General features: G+C 45.5%; 1 protein-coding gene and 1 long non-coding RNA gene across 6 annotated transcripts in view; one reads left to right on the top strand and one right to left on the bottom strand.

Moving 5' to 3' along the window:
- The window catches only part of SOCS5 (suppressor of cytokine signaling 5), a 92,836-nt gene that overhangs the window by 40,184 nt on the left and 31,371 nt on the right, over positions 1–21,281 (top strand). The window contains exons 1-2 of one of the 5 annotated variants that reach the window (XM_080408309.1): positions 17,474–17,606; positions 19,964–20,086. The exons of 1 other annotated variant lie outside the window; for it this stretch is intronic. The gene's annotated coding sequence lies outside the window, so the exon portion shown is untranslated. Of the gene's footprint in view, positions 1–17,468; positions 17,607–19,963; positions 20,087–21,281 lie in introns of those variants that run through there. 3 more of the 5 variants (XM_080408311.1, XM_080408310.1, XM_080408313.1) reach the window with 3 other exon arrangements.
- LOC308072037 lies at positions 9,480–12,526 on the bottom strand. The gene is made up of 2 exons (XR_013931465.1): positions 12,420–12,526; positions 9,480–12,087 (listed from the first exon to the last, which is right to left on the bottom strand). It is a non-coding gene; the product is annotated as an uncharacterized lncRNA (long non-coding RNA).

Raw genomic sequence — 21,281 nt, 5'->3', positions numbered from 1 at the left:
GGAGGTGGGGGGGAACCATTCCACTACCAAGGAGTTACAGAGATTTGGGAACACAACTGAACAGCTGTGAAAGTTCAAATCTAAACGCACTATCTTGGTAGTGTCCATCACAAGTATACTGCAGGCATTAGGAGGATAAACCCCAAGTTCATTATAACCATTATTCCTGGTTGTTGAAAAAAACTGAAATCTGCTGTGACACAACCTGTTAACTTTTAGCATTTGATACCTTTAAATCAGAATGAGAAGCTAATGCAATCCACCAAGAAACTGAGCTAACAATCTTCCAGCAACTCACCATGAAAATTAAAAAAAAAAAAAATATTGAAGGCAGAGTTAAACTGAAACACTGACAAAACTAAATGAGTTCCTAGTAATAGGAGAAAAGACAGCCAAAGTGATATTCCAGATGGAGATTATTTGGAGTTACAGCAGTGAACCGTGTAAAGCTAAAGGAATGGTAATAAAGAATGAAAATGAATCTGACTATTAAATGGAGAGGATAGAAAACGGTGCCACTGAGAGATGGGCATGTTAGCAGCGCGAAATGGGATACTCTTCGCAAGAGATTGGCTCTAGAGCTGACAATCCTGCAGTGTGTCAATTCTTTTTAAAGCAAACCCAGCAACTCTTATTAAATATCAGATCATCCATCGTGAATTATGAAAGCTGACTTGCCCATGCACTATTGCTTGACAACAGGGAACAGAGAACGAGTAAAATAAGTCCCTCCATCCTTCCCTTGCTCCACAGGCTGGCCAGCAGAGCTGCTTTGCAGTACTGACTCTGGGAGCCTCCTGCTGCAGTATGGACAGCTGATAGCAGACCCCATGCCTCAGGGAGATGGGTTCTGCAGCACTCTTGCACTGGAGCCCTAAGTCCCTGAAGCTTAGTGACACTATCCAGTAAGCATTCAACAATTTCCTCTTCACTCTTAAAGGTGATGTGATAAAAGAAGATACCTGGGGTGAGAGAGAGCATTTGAAAGGGGCTCCCTGCTGGTATCTAAACTAGCTATAGTCAAGGTCTCAGGTGCTTAGTAGGGTTTCTGAACTTCTGTGCCCCATCTGGCAGCCTCCCTCCCACTGGGTGAGCAGCAGCAGCAGCTGGGAAGAGGGACCCAGGCACTGATCTGCCGTGCTCTAGGGCATCAAGGCATCCAAATCTTTCTTAAGGTTGAAAGAGTTCATTATATGTTTTATTTCAATGTAATATTAGGCTACAGATGACACTCACATTTATAGGCTTCTGCACAGCTCGCTTTCCAGTTTGCTCTCACCTCTCTATCAGAGACCACCTCCACTGGGCTCCGTTCCAGCTAGACCCTCCACTGCACTCACAGACAGCCTGTGGCCATATGAAATATTTAACCCGGGGAGTGGCAAAATCTTTTCCCTGCTGCGGACTAAAAGCCCTCTGAACATCTTTAACAGGTCACTACTTGACTCACATCTTAATATTATCCAGTAGTAACCAGAAAAATAAACAAGGTATGTGTTGGCAACCAGCCTGAAATAAAATCACAAGTCACACTGAGGTTCGACTCCCATCTCCCTCTCCCTTGTTTTTCCCTTTCAGCAATTTAAAATGTTACTGTTCCTCAAAGTGGCCATTTAAGGCTGAGAACAGGGAGTAAAAGCCACAGCCTTCAAACACTTGCCTTTCTCCCATCGTCTAGAGGTAACAGCAGCAGCTGGGAAGGGTCTCATCCTCCTGGACACAACCATGCCCTGAACTCCCAAATCCGCGTGCCTGCTATTTCTGCACCAGCCTCCATTTGTCTGGCCCGTTGCTGTTTGCTGCTTCTCCTCCAGTTTATCCACCCACTTTTCACTCTCCCTGCTCATCCTGGTTTTCACTCTCGCCCTCCTCTCTCCAGCCTCCTTCCTACACAGCTGGTCCTTCCTTTCTTCACCTTCTTAAACCTCAGTGCCCCCCCGCATCACCCCCTAACATCCAGCACCAGTATCTTCTGTAACAGTATGTTTTGACCTCTCTCTTCATGTACATGTGCACACACCCGTTATGTGACTCATACATAAAAAAACATGCTTCATACACAAGTCAATGGTTCGTTATCTTCATTCACCAGGTTGAGTGGAGAGAGACAATTTATTCACACAGGTACCTGCTCTTTGGAAAGGACTTGCACTGGAGCAGTGGTTGGTTCCCTACTCTGTTGCTTGATGCCATGTTCAGGGTCATCTGGGAAGGAACGGACAGATTAGACTGGTTCTGTCCTGAGGCAAAGCAGCAAAGAGAAAAAAAAAAAAAACAACCACAAAAACATGCAACAGAAAGCAGATGAGACCAAGGTCCTCAGGCTGGGTCAAGGGTTTAGGATTAGGAACAGCATCACAGAGGAGAACTTTGTATGCCAAATATAACATCATGTGTGGTAAATACATGAAGCCAGATGTCACTGAATCTTCAGAAGTCACATGAGTTGACATCCTCTGTACAACTCCTAGGGGAAGGCTATATATATATTTAAAGCCTTCTGTTTCTATATTGTTTCTTAAGTTATATTTATTGCTTGACAGTGAAAAATTGATCTACACCTGTTACATCTAAGTATCTTAACCAGTTTGAAGTGTACCAGAGTGGAATATCTATTTGACATTTAAAACAATGAGACAGTTGTGTACTGTCTTTAGCTGTGACACTGTCAGTCAGCTCATTTTTATGTTTACTACGTTGTGCACACAAAATGTGTGAAATGTTTTCTAGATACAATCGGAATATAATCCTGACCTTTAGAAAAGATTTTTGCACATTTGGTATTTTTTACTGCTAAGACATATTTAGCACAGTCCTAAAATTGAGACTCTTATCAAAGCTAACAGAGTGGAAAGTAAAATTCGGTAAGAATGTCCCTGAATTAAACTGTGTTAGTCTTTTCCACAGTTCCTGTGATATGTTCCAAATGGGTGGCAGTCAGATGGTAATTATAAATCATTGCTTTCACTTCTCTAACTTGAGCACTATCCAAGATAGACAGTGAACACCTCTGAAATAGCTTATGCAGTTACCTCAAAGACTTCAGGAAGACGTTAGGTTTGCTGTCGTTCTGTAGAACTTAGATGGCAAAATCTGAAAAGTGTCTTCTCACATCAGGTTTTTTTCACTCCTTTGCAATTTGAGAATGCATTGGGCAGCAGCAGAGACTCTGGAATTATCTTCTGCAGACTCAGGAAGATGGTAATCTACTGTGTCATTCTCAAATCACATTTTAATTTTTTTTCAGGATCAGCACTATAAACTTTTTTTAAAAAATGAAAGTTATTGGTATTCATTGGGGGACATCCTTACTCCTGCTGAGTGGACTTTAGGCACTTTGCTTTGGATCAAATTCTTCTGTCTGTCACTGACTCACAGAGTTCTTTTAATATTGTTCGAAGGATCACGTATTGCACTCTTGATCTGTGAAAATTATAGACTAGGTAGGTTTCTACTTGCAGTTTCCTCTTGCACAGTTTACAGGATCCTGTGAAATGTTCCAGCAAATTCAGGTGGAGTAGTACTAGAACAACTACAGAAAGTGTTGGATACACAAAAACTGAAAAGTGGGCAGTTAGGAGCCTTTCAAAGTGAAGGTTAAGAAAATATAAATGTGTTTCAAACAAAAGTCCTAAACCTGGTGAAATTTGTGCAGATGCTTAACATTTTACTTTGTGAGTAGCTCCATTTAAATCACTGGGGCTCTTCACAGCATGTAAAATTTGACACATACACAAGCCTTTGCAGGATGAGGGCCAGATTTTTTTTTTTTAAGAGTGTGACTTGCTTGGAGATATTCCAGAGGGAAAAAACATGTGGGGCTTTCTATAAAATTGTTGGCACCATTCTGCTTATTAAACAGGCATGAATTCTGTCAAATAAGATAAGGTCTAGACATTTATATCAAGTATGTGGAAGTTCACGCCTATTCCTAAATTAAAAAAGAGAGCATTAATGCTTTGAGATTTATATGCTGGGTTAAATCCTTGGTGTATATTTAGTTAGGGTTTTAGAATATTACTTCTCTTATTTATTTTACTGTCTTACCTATAGAACTGCTACCAGGCAAAATTTGCTCTGTTAGCTAATAAATTGCCACAACTTTCAAGCAGACTGCACAGAAAACATTTTCTATTATCTTCATTATGACTTTAGATGTGGCAAAAAGTAAATCCTCCTATCTTACCTCAAGCTAATTCAACACCAAGTATGTAAGACAAGAATGTATGTTCAATTCTCAGCTTGCATATTGAAGAGCAATATATTCATTTCAGGAACAGAGTCTAATTTTAGATCAGTATTGAAGGTGCGACGAAAATGCGAATGCTGGGGGTGTCAGCAGGGCTTTTCAAGAGCAAGCCCAGTATAGTTCTTGAAGTATGACGATTGTGAGATGAAAGAAATCATAGAATAGGCTTTAATGGTCCAAGTGGAACCTAGTATATAACTGAAATGATTCACCCTCCAGTTGTTATCATGGGCATGGCCTCAAACTACTTCAGATAAATGCTTCGACATTATAGCTCTTCAAGAAAACAGACGTAGTCGTTTGGCCCACTGGGTGCTGGACTGCTTGGTGGTAGGTGCTGCCAGCACTTTAAATAAGCAGCCTAGGGAGACACGTGGAACATCTGGCGACAGCAGCCACTTTTAATCACACAGGCCACAGGTCACGTTGTACCACAGCACACAAACCGGTGTCACATTTAGCAAAGCACGTTTACTTGACCACAGGGTGTCTTGAGGTCAGATTTAAAAGCTTCTGCAGACGTTGACAGGAACGCAGCAGGATTTTCACAAGCCCCTAAGCGCTTATTTCCATTGGTTTCTCACTAGGACTGTCTTTGCAAAAATACAGCATTAGGTGTATCAAGGCACACTGCCTTGCTTCAGGCTGCAGCCAGCCAGATGCTGCTGGCTGGGTGATTGGTTTTCAACTCCAGTTACTTTTTAGGGCAGCTGTCCCGTCCCCGTACCAAAATCCTCTAGGGCTTCTAGTCAGGGAATGCAGGAGACCTGGGTGACTTAACAGGGACAGTTGCTACATGAACCAGGTACTTTTTTGTTAACAGGATTGCATAGGAAGTCTTGGAAGCCTTTTTCATCTCCTGGGATATGGTAATCCCTGTGGATTTTTCAATGGAGATAGCACCCCATATACACAGGGAAAAGAATAGTTTCTTCACCAGCTGGGCTGGGCCTGGTGCTTCAAAATCATCTTTTCAAGCAAGGATACCTCCCCTCTCCTTGCTGGGGCTCTCCAGCCCCACACTCAGACTGGCCATACTGGAGGGTGCCAGGCCCCTTCTCTACGCGTACTTCCCTCAGCAACTTCTGCATTCCTATTTTTAAAAGTTGCACTTTCTGAAGATAGGGGAACACACACTCTTTGTAAAGTAATCTCCAGTTCCTTCCCCATTCCACAGCAGCACACTGCTCAGAGCCAATTTTACTGCATAGCTGGAAAGTCTTGTTATAGAAATGTATGTAATCTATATTATTACTTGCCTGAAAAAAAGGGGGGGGGTGGCGGGTGGATGGTAGGGGGGAATGTTCCCGGGAAAAGTTAATTGCATTTAGAGGATTTCAGAGTGTTTAGAGCTGGAAGTATGAATCCGGAGCAATGTCCTTGGAGATGCTATACCGTGGATGCAGAGTAGCGCTAGATGGCACTACAGTAATTTTCACTCGAAAAGCACAGGCCAAGCCCAGGGAAAGAGGGACTCGGGTCCAGCTTCGAATGGGCAGCTCAGATTTACCATCTACATTTTAGCTGGGTGGCCTGGGGAGATTCTGAGGAATGTGAGATACAGCAGTCTTTCCAGGGGTTATAATGTATAGCCGTGACTAAGTTGATAAATGGTATAATACATATGACGAAGAAGAGTGTGGAAAGCTACTGAATGCTTTCATTTCACAAAGTGACACCACAAGGCACCTGAAAACCTGTAATGTTCTATTGAACCTAAGGTAAGGATATCCAGGCTCAGTACATCTAAAAGCATGTTGCTCAAAAGCATACCAAAAATACTATGTGTCATCTAGGCAACTGGTTCTATGTCTGTCTGAAGTTATAAACTGGCTGTTTATAACTAAAACTTCAGAACTTAAAACCAGTGTTTTGTGCCTTAAAATGAAAATTTGACTTAGCAGGCCAAAATCAGCTGGATTTTGGGACTAACCTAATAGCGTGCTTTTCTTGTCATACAGAGTTAAATGCTGTCTATTGCCAATTTCTTTTACTGTTTCCCACAGGTGGTAGCTGACATCAAAACTTGATACTTGTCTTGTTCCTACTAACAGAAAATATAGCTTGTTGTCTCTTAACAGATATTGCAATAAGCTGATTTGAGAGCCTGCTTTTAGAACTTTGCAAAAGTACAGTCTTTTATAGGAACAACTGAGTGATTCTATAGCTTATCTTATCAAATACATACAGGAGAAAATAGACCCTGTTGAAAAAATTGTACTTACTCTTGTAAGTTGAACTGATTTAAACTAAATTCAGGTGGCTTTTGCAATTTAAAGGACATGGTCTAACTCAGATTTCAGTTCTAAAACATTGTAGAATCAGATTTATAGATCTTGTAAATTCTTTTAAAGGAAGCAGCACTGCAATTTATTTTATAATATCATAATTATTTTTCTATTTTGCATTTCTGTGAGTTATATTTTGCTTTCTGTTATGCTCCCGGTTTAAATCCTCAAAGGGTAATTAGTATCTATTTCACTAGAATCAGTGGGAGTAAGACATTTCAGAAATAGGGAACTCTGACATTTAAGGAGAGATCAGCATGAATGTTTAAGTTTCTTCAAGTAAATCTTATTCTAGTCATATAGCTACATACACTTTAGGGATATTGCCAGCTAAAAGGCCATCTGCTTGTCAGTTACAAATAAAAAAAATTAATAGTACTTTACATTACTGCAAGAACGGTCTTTGTCAATGGAAATAGACCAACTGGAGACAAAAGGATTGCTTAGAAAAATAAGCACTGGAACCAGTAGTATTATTTGACCATAGGTTGTGCTCCCACCCAGCCAGGATGTGCAGCTTAACCCCAATGGTCTTTCAACACAAAAAGGGTGGAGAAGAAGGGCCATAGAGGTCAGAGCATAAAAATCTAGGTTTGCACCATTGCTTCAAACTGCCAATATTTAAATAGCGTCATGTAATAAGAAATTAAATGCCCCTTGTGCTGGAATTGGATGGTTTGCCCATGCAAGGCTAAACCTGTGGTAAAGATGAGAGACATATGATGTCCAAAAACACTTTAAACTGTCTCTTTTAGTCATAAGCCACTGCTCTTTGAAACAATTCCTGTGTGGTTCTGAGCACATCCTGAGAAAATGTTCTCGTTGTCCTACTTCTTCTAATGTGTACTCTAATAAGGGCTCCTTTAATCTGTACTTTAAATCTCCTTTAATCTGGTCACTGTTTTACACTTTGAGATGTACCCCTGAGGCCTCCTCTTGCCTCAGAAGAAGATTGAAAAGAACCATAACTTGCTGCTTGCTTTCTCAGACATGTCTACGTCTACATTCCTGGAGTTGATGTTGGTCCTGATAGACATGTCCTAAAAGCAGACTCCATCCTAGATGCAAAAGTGGTCTGTGTAGCTGGCAACGAAGCATGGCACTCATGGAAATACTCACTGGTGAAGTCAAGGTCTGATGAGACACACAGTTTGTTGGTCACTTTGCAACCTGAGTGACTTAACTAGTCAATTCCAACAACCCATTTGAAATCCAAAAGAGCAAGCAGAAAAGTTTCCTGAACAGTGTGGTATGCCTGTGGGAAACAACGATAGTGCCCCAAACCTGACTGTTTTCACTGTCACCCCAACAGTACAGGGTGACACTTGAGCAAATACAGCTGCAGTGGTGGTGTATCACTGCCCAGCTGTGCAAGCTTGGGAAGAGGTATGCGCTTGACAAATGTGTTTGGTTCAGTGCTAATTACATTGCCAAACCACTGTGTGTATGTGGGTGTGTACAGTAGAAGATCAGAGAGTTGTCTTAGCTCATCTGAGCACCAGTATCTTGCCTAAACTAGTCACCGATGCTCTATTTGTGTCCATGGCAAGGTAGGGTAACACAGCCTGCTCTAACCTAGGAGATAAAGCTTAGAAAGCTAATTTAGAAAATGAGTAGCTACAATTTAGTTAGCTGAACATGTGATAAAAGTCTCCCCTCATTTAAAAAATAAACTACCATGAAATATTTTCAGAATATAGCATACTTAAGACATTTTAATTCCCTTCTAGGCTTAAAATTCACATCAAAAACATTCTCAACTTCTTTAATCTGTCTATTGCAATGAACGTTGACTCTCTCCGTTTCCAGCCTAGCCTGGTTCACTCCTTCTTAGGAGCCTGGTGACCCTGGGCTCCCTGGGGATCACCAGACTGCTGCTGGCCTTAGTGCAGACACCTGCTCAGCATAGCACACTGCAGCCTGTGACTCCTGGGCTCAAGCAGTCCGGCAGACTCAGCCTCCCAGGTAGCTGGGACTGCAGGTGTGCACCACTGTGCCCAGAAAACAGCATGCCAGCAGCATCCTGGGCTGCATAAGAGGAGGATTGGCCAAGGGAGGTGATCCTTGCCCTCTGCTCAGCTCTGGTGAGGCCACACCTAGGGTGCTGTGTCCAGTTCTGAGCTCCCCAGTACAAGAGAGATGTGGACTTACTGGAGAGAGTCCAGCCAGCACAGGGCCACAAAGATGGTTAAGGGACTGGAACCTCTTCTGTAGGAGAGGCTGGGAGAGGTGGGACCGTTCAGCCTATAGGAAAGGAGGTGCAGGGGGATCTTGTTCCTGTGTACAAATACGATGGGAGGTAACAAAGAGGAGGGAGACTGACTCTTCTCAGTAGTGCCCAGAGACAGGACAAGACGCAATGGGCACAAATTGAAACATATGAAATTCCATCTGAACACAGGAAAACACTTTTTTACTGTGAGGGTGATCTAACACTGACTGGTACAGGTTGGGCAGAGAGGTTGTGGAGTCTCTATCCTTGGACATACTTAAAACTCAACTGGATACAGTCCTGGGCAACCTGTATGAGCTGACCGTGCCTGAGCAGGGGCTTGGACATGGTGACCTCCAGAGGTCCTTTCCAACCTCAACCATTCCGTGACTTTGTGATTCTCTGAATTTGCTTCAAGGAAAGAAAGCTCCAAGTCTTTATTGAGTTGGTACTATAAGGACAGTACCTTTTAATGTCCAGTCTGTAGTAAATTCAGACAGCCCTGATACAGGAAATAGGCACTAATCTTAACATAAACATAAGGTTTACCCTTATGTAAATTACACTGGATTCACATAAATTGCATGTTTATTAGTATTCTTGTCTTTCACTCTCATTTGCCTATAATTTTCATTTGTGCAGCTCTCTTCAATTATGGCTTTAGTTGTATTTCCCAGTTTGTATTCTCCCCTCAACAACAACAAAAAAACCCAAAACAAACCCAAAGAAAGAAATAAACACACTGTGTATTTTGTTTCTTGATAAAGAGTTAAGAAAATTTGAGATCTGTCCTCTTTCTACTACCTTGCTGTTGATTACTAATCTGTATTTGTATTTATGCATACACACATGCACATGCTCAGGCACAAGATCATTTAAGTTAAATCATTCGGGTGTTTTGACATTGTATGGACTTCAGCGGTTTCTTCCATTTTTTAAGTTTAGCTGTCAGCCTTCAGAAACCACATTAGTAGCCACTAAAGTAACACTAAACATTACTGATTATACTTAGATTTTTATGAAAGTAAGAAATCTAAATTTTCAGTCCTACCTCACTGATCTTCAGTGCTCTGAAAAAACAGAGCAAGTTCAAAACTTCATTGCTGCAAGCGTGGTAGATGAAGGTAGATGAAGCCACCAACCAGAATGTCTCCCAAGCCACCTCCTGGTGGGCACTGCCACAGAAGAATATAGCGTGCACAGATATTCTTGGTGACTGTTCAGCTGCTTCAATTTATAGTCAAATTATGCTGACAGTCAAGTGACCTGGGCAACAAAGAGATCGTTTAAAGCAGTTTTGTAGGTTGCTCACATCTATATTCAAAAACCTTGGCCCATGTTTCTCGCACTGATTCCTTACCCATTTGCACCTAAGTTTCATTCTAAAACTCAGAAAGATGAAATAACGCAACCCTGTTCATGCTGGTGTCAGGCATCTGAGTTACACATTGTTTTGCTTCACCTCTTTTCAACTAGCTGTGACTTCTGCAGATGAAAAGTGCTGTTATTAATGCTGAACACTGGTCTTCCGTGTTGAACTGCGGAAGGCACAGTCTGCCAATCCTGCAGTACAGTGTGTGGTCACAGGGACTAAGCACTGAAAATACAAACCTGGAATGTATTTGTGTGGCATTAACTAGGTCTCAACCCAATCTTTTCCTACTGTTGCTGTAGCCTGAAAAACTATGCAAATGCGTTGCTGCTGAAGAAAGGAGAGAAAACGAAACAAGTCCAGACAACAGAAACGCCAGCTCACATTAGTATTCTGCCATGGTGAAATAAACCAGATTGTTCAGACAAAATAGGCACAAACAAAGGTCTCATTGGGAATATAGCTGCTTGAATAGGAACAGCTCTAATCTCAGTAGTGCCACAAATCCCCTTTGAGAAAATGAATTTTGGAACACTTTAAATTTTTAACTGTTTTTCAGTTTCCATGGAATAGCACTGTGCCTCAGGCCACTCTTAATAACATTCCTGGCTTGCCCTGCTGTAACAATCTGTAAAAACTCATCCAGTCAGATGATTAGTGTTTTAATATCAAATTGCTTTGGAGGACATTTACGGTTGGAAGTGCATAATAGTATGTTTTATTATTGCTGTAAAACTAAAAACAAACCAAAAAAAAGCTAGAAGAGAAGTGGTTTGCTTTTTTTGCCCATTGGGGAGCTCTGGTTTGTTATTACATTCTATGCAATGATAATTAATGACTCCACAACCAGCAGTAAAAAAGTGTTCCCTGGCTAAAATTTTCAAAAGTAACTAATGATTTGGGGTTTCTTTGCCTTTATGTGTTCAGTTTGAAATACCTTAAAGAGGGACCTGGTTTTCAGAAAATGCTAAGCACTGACTTTCTGCAAATCGTCTGCCTTCCTCTTAAAACTTTCAGACCCTGTTATTTTAAGGTCATGGTAGATTCTGTTTACTGGTAACAAAAGAGAAGTATGTCAATTCACAAATTAGTAAAAGAGCACCAGAGCAGATCACAAATAAATCCATTACAGGGGAAAATATTTTGAAATGATAGCTTCCTTGCACCTGCAAGAACAGACTTCTAGACTCTTGGGATGATTGGAAGCTGCTTAATGAACAAGCATGTAAGCAAAAGAGGGTAGGCTAGGGACCGGTTCTAGCAGTTGTTTTGTATTACTCAGTAAAAGAAAGATCAAGACCACATCCTACAGTCTTGGGTGGTGCTTGGACATGTCCGAGTACTTTTGAATGTCACTGTACATGTTGCGCCTGCCTGAAGCTGTCCTGGAGCCTGGCTGTCCTTTGCCCGGCAGGTGAAATCACTGTTAACACCTGTCCAAAGTGGGGAACATGTGACTGAATCAGAAGGCTGATGTTTCAGCCTTGGTGTCAATGCTCATCAAAGTACGATGGAGAAAGGAGCACCATAAAAGTTCTTATTTCATCCACCCAAATGACTCAGCTTCAGAAAAATCCAGAGAGGCTTCTAGGTCTTTCCTGCAGCTCAGCTGCACTGGAGCAGGCAGAAGAAAGCGAAGGACTGAAGGAGAAAGCATGTAACTGCTTCCGAGCTCTTCCTCTGCCACAGTGATTACACCAGGGCATCCTTATTTCACATTCCTCTACTTCTAGTCATGTTCAGTTAGCCCAGATTAAGAACCTTTGGACATACATCTCCCCAGATCAGTTCCGGTCTTTTAAACAGCCTTGCCTTTTCTTCGAAGGGCAGTTTCTTGCCAGGGCAGGTATGCTGGATGTTCAGGTCAACTTTTCAGAAATACATTTCTCTTCTGATACCTGAGGTTCTCACACTTTCAAGTGCAAATTGCCCTTCTATTCATCTCAGCAAGATGCAACTTTTGGTCCTGTAAAATGAACAACGGGCACGCTTGCAAACAACCAGATCACTGTGCTACGGCTGATTTTTCATGCAAGCAGACGTGTCAGAGGTCAGTGAAAGCAAAGCAGCGTAGCGCTTAGTAGCTCAGGGTGCCCAGCTGCATGGAGCTGGCTGGGCTGCTGATGGGGGTTCCTCAGTTTTTAATCCTAAATCTATCCCAGGTTGGGATTATTCTTGTTACATCAGACACTAGGCAAGGCTCTGCATTTGCTCTACCTTCCCCAGGATTGTCCACTCCCGCTTTGCAGAGGTCTCTGTCCCTATTGCAAGTCCCTCCTCCCAAATCTTGTGGTTTACCTAGCACATGCTCATCATCCTTTTGCTTCACGGTGTCCTTGGTGATGGGATTTATCCACACGCACCAAAATTTCCACAGCAGGATAATGAAAGTGGTTATTGTTTTCCTCCAACTCTCTTCCTTTGCTATTATCTTAGACTTCCCATCACTAATTCTCCTCAGCCTGGCTGAAGGAGAGAAGACTGTTCATCTCGTTCCAATCTAAAAGGAAAAAGCCTGGAAGTAAGGAGGCAGCATCAAATGATCACACTTCTGATGACTGCTCTGACTTTCGTGGGCTATCCTCTGGCTGTGTGTCACTGTGGCCTAGAACAAGCACCCTAGCATGGGGAAGTCCTACCACTATAGATGCACTGCGGTTCTCACAGACACACAGACTTCTGGGCACAGGGGTGCTGGGTCTGCAGAGAAGGCTGAAAGGTTCTTCTTTTCTGAACTGAAAGGGTGCTATTCTGCTTTTGCCGAACAATTTGATTTTACAACTCCTGACAACTCCTGCTAACTGAGTTTTGCTATCCGACTGCTGCTGCTGCTAGGAGTGAGGGGCGAACATGCGCCTTCACTAACTTCATCAAACTTTATGAAGCTCCATTTAGAATTAAAAAGTTTTATTTAAGGTATATGCCTACATTTGCTTTCTCAAAGTTGTTCTAGGTTGCAGAGAAGATAACCCTGGAGAAGGGACTGGGAGAAAGTGCTCAGAGCCAGGGCTGCAGAGCTTGCCAGGGTCAGGCAGTTTTTCATGCAGAACCAGGATCAGTCAGGGGCGCAGCTGAGAAGCAACGATCTGGCAGAGCTGGGCTACGAAATGCAGTGAGAGTGGCAGCTCAGGGCCGGTGAAGCAATCACGGTGGCTGATAGCACAGAAAGCAGGCAGTGTCACCCAGGAGTGGCAGGTTGGGGACACTGTGCACAGCATACCCAGCAGTGCTACACTGCATTGTTGGCAGCACACACAGGAGCTGGCAGCATGCCCGGGAAATAAACATTGGAAGATGAAAGCAGGCCAGTGTGGGAGGTAGCAGCCTGCTCAGTTTCCAGCCTCTGATCACCTTCTTCTAAGCCCTGTTTCCTCACAGTGTCCCTTTCTTTTCCCACAATGAATGGATCATTACTCTCCATCAGGCAAATGAATCGCCTTATGAAAGATGGGATTGCCCAGATGCTTCCCCAGGGAACTGCTTTGCATTCAAAGGTGTGTGTGTATCCTGAGAAAGGAGGTGATCTGATTTCTTTTAATAGACTCATTGCAGCCTCATTGTCTGGAGCATCCACAGTTGGGTGGCTTTCTCATATCCTTCTCAAAGTCTTACTGATACAGCTCTGTAGGGTGTCTATACCAACACATTAGTACAGAAATACCACAGCAAGTAGCATCAAGCTTTGAGGTCTCATTGTTGATCCCTTGCACCAATGCTTCATGCCAAAATCTAAGTAGATCCCACAGCTGTGCGGGTCAGGCTGGTGAAGCCTGGGGATCATAAGCAGCACTTGCACAGCCTCCATCCTGCTGGGGTCTGGCTACAGCCTGGCTCTTCTGGTATTAGGAAATTTTCTTCTTGTTTATAGCAACTATCAGCCTATTTTCTTTCTTTTCCTCCACCCTATGATCAGATGCCCCAAATGAAACATATGGTAGTAAGAACAAAGCAATTGATTATTTCCCTCTACTCAGTTACTACTGTCTCTGAACATGCACCCCTTCCTTTCCTCTCCCCCCAGCTGTATACGCTGAGCATGATGCCATACGGTATGGAATATCCCTTTGGGCAGTTGGGGTCAGCTGTCCCGGCTGTGTCCCCTCCCAGCTTCTTGTGCCCCCCAGCCTTGTGGTGTGAGGCAGGGTGGTGTGAGAAGCAGGGAAGGCTTTGGCTCTGTAAGCACTGCTCAGCAGGAATGAAAACATTCCTGTATTATCAACACTGTTTTCAGCACAAATCCAAAACAGAGCCCATACTAGCTACTATGAAGGAAATTAACTCCATCCTAACCAAAACCAGCACAAAGATAAGCGATGCTTTTGAAGCAAAAGCTCTCAGGTGATATGATGATATTAAATGTTACAGAATGACAGAATGGTAGAGGTTAGAAGGGACCTCTGGAGGTCATCTCAACCAGCCTCCCCCCATCATGCAGGATCAGCTAGAGCCTGCTGCCCAGGACCATGTCCAGATGGCTTTTGAGTATTTCCAAGGATGGAGACTCCACAATCTCCCTGGGCAACCTGTTCCAGTGCTTCGTCACCCTCACTGTGAAAAAAGCGTTTCCTGGTGTTCAGGCACAACATCCTGTATTTCAGTTTGTGCCCATTTCCTCTGGTCCTGTCACTGGGCACTACTGTAAAGAGCCTGGCTCTGTCGTCTTTACATCCTCCCTTCAGATATTTATATAAATTGATGACATCCCCTGAGCCTTCTTTTCTCCAGGCTAAACACTTCCAGCTCTTCCAGCCTTTCTTCATAGGAGAGAAGCTCCAATCCTCTAATCATCTTAGCGGCCCTCTGCTGGACTCTCTCCAGTAACTCCGTATCTCTCTTGTACTGGGGAGCCCAGAACTGGACACGGTACTCCAGTGCTGAGTAGAGGGGAAGGATGAAGGATGAGCTCCCTGCTGGCAACACTCCTAATGCAGCCCAGGGTACTGTTACCCTTTCCGGAGCCAAGGGCATGCTGCTGGCTCATATTTAACTTGGTGTTCGCCAGGACCCACAGGTCCTTCTCTGCAAAACTGCTTTCTAGCCAGTCAGCCCCCAGCACGTACGGGGGCCTGGCGCCATTGCTTCCCAGGTGCAGAACTTTGCATTTCCCCTTGCTGAACTGTTAGACTAACTAGATCCCAGCTATGCTGGCTCTGTATTTATTTTGCCTGTTGTTACTACTTATTGGCTCATTCTTTCTTGCACTGTTTATGTGGGACTGCCAAGTGGCAATTTAGCTGCATCTGTGCTGGGTGCACATGAATCCTTCATGAGTGCTACCCTGTTCTAGAAATGTAAATTCACACGTTGGCTTCATCAGTATCATTCTGAATGCAACTAACATCAATTATGTATGTTTCATTATATTTTTCCTCCTCTTCCAAGGTGCAGAATTGCTTATACAGTGTATTATTTCATCTTTGGGGTTTTTGCTGGTAATATATATGCTAGGCTGGGTTCTGTACGCAGAAGTATTCTGAAGCTGCCTCTTCTTGAAGCTGAATGAGGCCTGTTACCTCAGCCTCTCCTTACAGGGAAAGTGCTGCAGCTTTGCCTGGACAACTCGGTGGCATCCACTGAACTCGGTACAATTTGTTGAGGTTTTCCTCGCATTTGGGGATGCAAAACTGGACATGCTATTCTACATGTGGCTAAATAGAAACAGATAACCATTTTACCTGGCCTACTGGCTATGCTCCTGGTGGTACAACACAGGATGACCTTGGCCTCCTTTGCTGCCAGGACACAGGACTTCCTTGCAGCCAACTTGCTGTCCACCAAGACCCCCATCCTTCTCTGCAAAGCTGCTCCCCAGCCCACCAGTCCCCAGCCTGTACTGTGTGGAGAGCTCTTCCTTCCCAGGTGCTGGACTTTTGAAACTCCTTGCATTTGTCCTTGCTGAATTTCATAGACTTCCCATCAGGCCATTCCTCCCATCAGTCTAGATCCCTCTGAATGGCAGCTGTGGCCTCCAGCATTTCCACTGTCCCATTTTGGCATCACCTGCAAACGTAATGAGCAGGCACTCCATCTCCTATCTCAGTAACTTTTGAGGAGATGTCAAACAGAACTGGCCCATGATACTCTTGCTTGCTACTCCAGCAGAGTGCAACCCATTGACCCCTACCCTCTGAGCCTGACGAGCTAACCATTTTTTTCCCACCTAACTGTCCACCCTCCATACTGTATAGCATCCCAGTTTGTCAGCTAGATGCAAAAAGATGAGGCACGCTCTGGTACTTGGAACACCAAGTTATCTTTTCGTACTGGCGCAGCGAGGAGCGATTCCTTTGTCTGATGCGATCAAATGGACTTCATCCATACTTTAGCCAAGCAATGAATTTGCTCCCCATTATACAGAAGGGAAACTGGTTTGGATGGGGTATTGCTCCCTTCCAGCAATGCCCACATGCCCTCAGGAGCCCCCGCCTGTCAGACTGCACTAGTCCCTTCTGCCTGCAAGGACCGTCTGACTTCAAGTACAACGCCAGGGCCGCTGGAGGCATTACCTAGGCGGGCAGCTGCCACAGCAGGTGTGTCAGCCATGAGCCATGTCTTTACAAAAACCCCAAAATACGCGCCGGGAGCACGCTGGGGAGCTGCTCCGAACACTTCCTAAAGGCCGCGGGGCCACCGGTGCGAGGCAGCGTCCCGTCCCGGGCCCGCCGGAGGCCGAGCGAGGGGAGCCAGCGCCCGGGCGGCCGGAGCGGTGCGGGGGGTTGTCCCGCAAGACCGGGGCGGCCGGGCTCGTCCTCACCGGCGCCCGAGGGGAGCCGCCCGGCCTCCGCTCCGGGGAGAAGCGCCGGGGGCGGCTCCCGCCGTTCCTGCTCCAACGCCGAGCGTCATGGGTGAACCGCGGCCCGACTGCGGCTCCTGCGCGCTGCTGGAGCGGCCCAGCCGCGCTCCGGCCCCGCACGGCGGGGCAGTGCCGACCGGAACCGCCGCCGCCACCCCCGGCCCTGCCCGACCCCCCACCCCACCTCCCCGCGCCCCGCTGGCCGCCGCAGCCCCCTCCCCCGCCGCTTCCTCCCGTCGGCCCCCTCCACGTGACCCAGCCCTCCCCCGCGGCCCTCGCCCGAACCCAAAATGGCCGCCGGTGAGCCCCTTCCCAGATTGGGCATCGTGCCCGACTCCAAGATGGTTGTCAATGGAGGCTCTCCGGAGACAGCCTAGCGGGTCAGTCCGAACACTGCGGCCCGGTAGGCTGGGCGATGCCCCGCCCCAGCCAGCCCGCCGCTCGCATTGGCGCTGCCGAGGCCCAGGCCTGCTCTCATTGGCTAGAGAGGTGTCGCTCCCGCTCTCTCCGCTCCAGGGCCCGGGGAACTATTTTCCATTCGGCGGAGGGGGGCCGGGGAGGGGGCTCCGCTGAATCGCTCCGTCCGCGCCGAGCGGCAGGCGGCGGGCCCGGGCGGGGCGGCGGAGGATGCTGCGGCCGTTGGGGCCGCCGGGACGGCGCTGAGGCGTCGCTGTCCCCGCCGCCGCGCAGCGGTAGGTGCCTCCCGGCCGGGGCTCGGGCTCGGCGGACGGGACCTGCGCCGCTCGCCCCCCGGCGGCGGGAGGCGGCCGCTCCCCACCGCTGCCGCGGCCCCGCTGCCGCCCGCCGAGGCCGCGGGTCCGTGAGGGTGGCGGGGAGCTGCCGCCGTCTCCCGGCCGCGGGCGGCCAGCGCCCGAGGGAGCCGGGGGAAGGGCCGGGGCCGGGCGAGCGGGAGGGGGAGGGCTCGGCCGGGGCGCAGCGGGGTGCCCGCGGGGGAGAAGGCCGCCCCGGGGCGGTAGGTGGGGGGGTCAGGTCCGCTCGGTCCCGGCCCGCTTCTGCGGGAGGCGGGGGAAGCGGGGGAAGCCGGGGCGGGCGGCGGCAGCGAAGCCCGGGGCTGGGGGCTCGACCTGCCCCAGCCCGAGCCCGGTGCCGGCGGCCGAGGCGTTCGGCCGGGGGTGCCCCGCGTCGGGCGGCGGCGGGACGGCCCCGCCGGGCGGCCGGGTTAGTCCTGGGGCTGGTGCGGGAGCGGGAGCAGGGGCCGGCGGTCCCCCGGAGCTGGGCTTGCACGCACGTGTGTCCGTGTGGAAATCGCACTTGCAGAATTGCCGTTCAGGTCTTCGGGGCACACAGCCCAGCGTTAACCCCTTCCGCGGGGCTGGGACCTTACTCGTCAGGCAGCTCTCCTGGGGAGCGCTCGTAAAAGTTTGGAAGTCGTCTTCATATGCAGCTTAAAGTTATGAATGGCTTCTTGGAACTGTAGAAGCAGTAAATCGCGTTATTTCTGCTGTTGTTAACTCTGTAATTCGACACTAGCACTGGATCACAATAGCTTAATCCCATGAAATACATTTCTGCCTCTGATATGTTTGTTTCATCGGGTTTCTGTATCATCTGATCACGTATTCTTATGAACGCAGCACGTACAGTAGTTGTGCTTACATTCCCTGAATGCTCACAGAAGGCATGCACACACCCCAACCCCTTCCTCAAGCTTGTTGGAAGTTTTCTGCAATGTGGTTATGGTTGTAAGCTACAAATTTTAGGCTGCTCATCATACGGGGTGCCCATATCCCATGGCGTGAGGTATGATCCCTGCACGTGCAACACATACCTTCTTGTGACAAATACAGTGCTTTTCCACTGAAGCTGATTCCGGTATTGGTTGTGAGTTCAGTAAAGGTGTGCCTTTTCTCACGTAATTTGCAACAGCTTCAGGAGTGCTTTTGTTGGTGCAGTATATTCCCATAACAAGAAAATATTTTGGGGATAGATGTGGCCCAAGTGAACTAATAGTTTGTGGGGAGATGCTATGAATGGAAAGTACTACTGAAGTTTTCATTTATATAACCTTATTGAGAAATAAGTATGTTGCATCAGTTTGCATGGAAGTTGACTGGATATAATTTCAAATTGATCTGCATCCTTCAGAAGACAGGTGAATTAAGTGTGCATTGGATATAGAGTGAAAATCTTGACAGGTTTTTTGTGGGTTTAAACCATTGAGCATGAAAACTGCCTTTTCATGACTATCTGAATGCTTCAAATACTTCAAATAGATTTGAATGTTCTGTTTTCTTGAGTTTTTACTTTACCTTAACATCTTCTGTGTAATTTTTTTTTAAACCTAAACTTTCCTTAGAGATGAGCAATTACATTTCAGGGCACTTCCCCCTCACCCCCTCCCACTACTGAGTGAATGGCAGAAAAGACCCTTCTGTGGTTGCAAGTACCACAGTATGTATTTTACTAGGTTTCAAGCGTGTTATCATTTAAGATGTAGTTTTAGAATTGTTTTACTTTAATAATTTTGTTATTATCATATGAGTTAAGGCCCAGTACTAGAAGGAAATTGTTCAGTTGCTGGACCCTTTAGTGTGACCTTCTTTTCTAGAAGTGCTTTTATTTTTATTATGGGATTATACAATGAGGGTGTAATTCCTAATTTCCTTACATGTAAACCTGGTTAACTTCAGTTTAGGGAAGTTACTCCAAGATACAGTATTTTACAAAAGAGACTTTTTAGTTCCGTGCTACTCCACAAAGTATATTTGTGCAACATGGAGGTAGTAATTTATGGGTGTCGGAAGTTTTGAGTCCCACAAATTATTGAGAAGGATGGGGTGTCCTTTCATAAGTCTTATTTCAGGAAGGGAAGTTGGGGTTGTGTCACTAGGTAATGACCATGGAGTACATCATAGCCCCCAAATGCCATTTGCCTTACTCAGACCTCATAACTTTTATGCTGAGTTCAAATCTCTCATGGGCCGCTGTGCCTACGGATGACATTAAGGCAATTTTGTAGTTAAATTCTGTTGCAAGCATAGAAATGTTGAGGTGTGGTTCACACAGCTCAAGATCTTGTGTTGTACAGGTTTGTGCTATTAAAGGCTTCCCACTGAAGATGTCTTGCGGCCCTCAGCCTCAACATAACCCCTGTTACCTTGAATATCCCCAGTTGATGAAGTTGCTACAGTGACATACTGAAAGAAGGCAAGTTTCCAGGTTAACCTCCTCATTCATTCAGTTGTCAATCTGCAAACCAAGATATTGAAGTGGACCTGGTATCAGAGCAATAGGGTCTCTGTCAGAACAGGTCTAGTTTTGTCTTTTTGTGGATTTTGTACATTAGTCACTATGGCAGAGTGAATCAGCTATACTTTTAGGTTGCATTCTTTGTCAGTCCAAAGCAAACTACAAAAAAGACGAGACAAAACAATTCTGAGACCTGATAGACTGAGCTGCTGAAATCTGTTCTGAGTTTTCCAGTTGGTCTGGATGTCTTGCATCTACTCTGGTTTCAGAATTGCATTAGCAATACAACCAACTAGTGAATTTGGACAGCTGGGTGGCATGCAATAGCTTGATGTGACTTCATATGTGTGACAGCATTGGAAAAATGGCTGGGTTAGTCCTTGGAGGAATATCTAGAATTTCTCTTCTATTGCTCTTGTAATGATGACAGGTACATCTAAGAAAGAGAGAGCTGATGGAAGGGATTTGAAATCAACTGTGTTCAATTAGAAAGTTGGGGGGGGAGGTTTAATGTTATGAAACACGTGAAACCTGTCACTCTGCAGCAGCGTTCTGGGAGGACCATTCATCACATTTGATGTGGCAATTCACGTATTTCCCTGATGGACTAATAACCCAAGATGGTATAACGTGCATTTTTCTGGTCTCATTAATTATGTGTAAAGTTGAGAGAAATGTATTTTAGTCTAATCAAAGGATAGCGCTGATTGCTGTTAATATTTGTAAAATTTGTAAACCACCTTGTCCTGTGATAGCCTGTTGCTAAATATATCAGCTTTTGGTAGATACTTCATGGATTCAGGTGACTCCATGTAACTTTCATAGAGTAGATTTATCTATTCTTAAGATTTAGTTGAAGTGGTGATGTTTCATTACTGCTACTAGTTGTGAAAACAAATGTAAAATCTAAAGAGCATACCTTTTTTCTTCGCTAAAACGTACATTCCTGACTTTGTAGAATGAAAGAAGTTTTGATGTAAAGGCTTCGCCATAAACTCCTAAAATACTGATTCCGATTCCGAAATACTGGAAGTTATTCTTCTATATATGTAACTGTAGTTAAGTAATTCTTGAGTAGCTGTCTATTTTTAGGCTGATTTCCTTGCCTCTTGTTTCCCCAAGAGCTATGTTTTGGTAGTTTCTTCAACCTTAAGGGG

This window comes from Falco punctatus, assembly GCF_963210335.1.
Source record: "Falco punctatus genome assembly, chromosome: 12".
Lineage (NCBI taxonomy): Eukaryota > Metazoa > Chordata > Aves > Falconiformes > Falconidae > Falco > Falco punctatus.
The sequence above is the reverse complement of the archived record's forward strand: the minus strand, read 5'-3'. Positions and strand labels throughout refer to the sequence as shown.